The sequence below is a fragment of the Ochotona princeps genome, chromosome 7 (assembly GCF_030435755.1).
Source record: "Ochotona princeps isolate mOchPri1 chromosome 7, mOchPri1.hap1, whole genome shotgun sequence".
NCBI lineage: Eukaryota > Metazoa > Chordata > Mammalia > Lagomorpha > Ochotonidae > Ochotona > Ochotona princeps.
Genome location: NC_080838.1, coordinates 38,356,183 through 38,358,428, shown reverse-complemented (window position 1 = coordinate 38,358,428; position 2,246 = coordinate 38,356,183). Strand labels below are relative to the sequence as shown.

The 2,246-nt window shown below is 32.1% G+C and overlaps 1 non-coding gene across 1 annotated transcript; it reads right to left on the bottom strand.

The window, feature by feature from the left end:
• Window positions 1–1,827: 1,827 nt before the first annotated feature.
• LOC118759059 (U6 spliceosomal RNA) lies at window positions 1,828–1,932 on the bottom strand. The gene has a single exon (XR_004995962.2). It is a non-coding gene; the product is annotated as a U6 spliceosomal RNA (small nuclear RNA).
• Between the last annotated feature and the right edge of the window lie 314 nt (window positions 1,933–2,246).

The window sequence follows — 2,246 nt, the reverse complement described above, 5'->3', positions numbered from 1 at the left end:
TCGGGGAAATACAGAAAAAAAAATGCTGGAAGCTATCTGAAATATCAGGAGCTGGAAATGAGTGAGTTTTTAGGTTAAAGATGATAAAATCTATGTTGTCTAAACTTTCTTTTGATCTCATTTTCCTGGACATGGTGTCAATGTCGTGGAAATCATAGCAAGAGTTGACTCTCCGAATCACTTTTTCTTCAATAGATCCATATTTTTCTTTCTATTGATCCAGAAAAGCACAAATTCATAGGTAAAAAATCACTTTACATAATAATCACTAGTCTTCAGCCAAGCATGATAGATAAAATAGCGGCCACAACTTAAAACTTCTCTACAAAGTTCTTTACCTCGTACCACTTTGAAGCAGTCACACAAGCACAACTGAGACAACACTCTGTCAAAAGAGTCCACACAAGAGACAGTAATAAGATGTTCTCATTTCAGCAAGGATGGTACCAGGGAAGTCAAGCCAAGATCCATAACCTACATCCACGCATTACTCTGCTCCTTGAAATATCCCACTGATGCTCCTTTGTTTCATCTAAAGCAGTAATGAAGTGACAGTTTTCTTAGCTTACAGATGTGGTATTAATAAAGGTTTTTACAATAGAATATTCAAATAAAAGTCAGAGTCTTTTAGCCTAACAGCCTGGCTATTCAAGATGAGACTATGATGTACTTATGTTGGAACCAAGAAATTTTGAAATAGAATGATAACAGAAAAATAGACAAATTAGGGGATATAACTATTAGAATTATTAGACATGGCATTGAAAAAACAATCATAGTAATATTTCAGTTTGTAATTTTAAGCACATATAAAACAAATTTTAAAAATTCAACATTTCAATCAAAATCTCAGAAACTTTTTTGTTTTATAAAGAAGGCTAACATTCCAAAGCATATATGAAAATTCAAAGGCACAGAAACAAGCTAGCAACCTTGTTTAAAAAAAATGGTTGACCTAATAACAAGACTTAAAAGTATAGTTTCAGTATTGTCTTGCAATATCAGAAGACTAGATTCACACATCACTGGAATAGAATAGAGAACCTAAGTAGCAATGAAAAGGAATCTATTATTGAGTTAAAAAGCCATTTCATTTCTAGAGACAAAATGTTCGCTTTGCATATTCAAGGCTAAGCAGCAAAATCGATTAGTGGGTGTCAAAGATTAGGAGTGCTGGCATAGAATGGAATGGTTGTGACTATAAAAGTATTCCTTTTGCATTATTTTACAAAATATTTTTTGTGGTGATGAAATAACTAAATGATCACTTTTGGATATTCTGAAACATTTTTTTACATTCTTCAACAAATTATGACAGATTTTATAAAATACTCAAACACAGAGCACTTATGCTTATTTTTTAGATGTGATGTTGTGCTGTCACTCAAATTTGACATTGCTGTATTTGTTTGTATGTATTTATTTATATGTACCTGTTTTCTCCATCATTGAGAGAATGCTATGAAATAATTTTTACGTTCTAGAACTGCCTTTAGTTTGCTTTAATTCTGCATATTTTCACTTATGTAAATTGAATGTTTCATATTACACAAAAATAATGGAATATTTAGCAGATCCTCTAAAAGTATTAATCCTTTATTATAAGGAAGTTTCTCTATTTACCTCTGGTGATAGTCCTCCCTTGAAATCTGTGGCATACTACAGTAATATACAATGACTCCAACTTATGTTTTCCATGTTTATGAAAACTATGTTTTTGACATTTTGAAATGGCATATTTTAAATTTATAATATGATCAAAAATTTAATTCTTCACTAAATGAAAAAATTCAACAAGTAAAAAGCAAAAAGACAAGAATTCAACAGAAAAATATGTGACATTTCAGATTACTGCATGTCATATTTGTGCAGGGTCCATGCTAGAATTCTGTTTGGTTCCAATTTTAGTATGTGTATTGCTGAAATGAGCACTATCAAATAGTATTTTAGTATATTGGCATTCAGTTAATTTTAATTTTATGTTTTTATTCAAAGTATAAGTATGTATGTATATGTGTGTATGTATGTATGTGCATATATATATATATATATATAAAGATCTGCCTACTTTCATTGTAAAATCAGATCTACAGAGAGGAGAGACAGAATGATCCTCCATCCACTGATTTACTCCCTAAGCAGCCACAATGGCTGGAGCTGAGCCAATCTGAAGTCAGAGGCCAGGAACCTCCTCCAGATCTCCCATGCAGATGCAGGGGCTTGAAGCCCTGGTCCATCCTCCACTA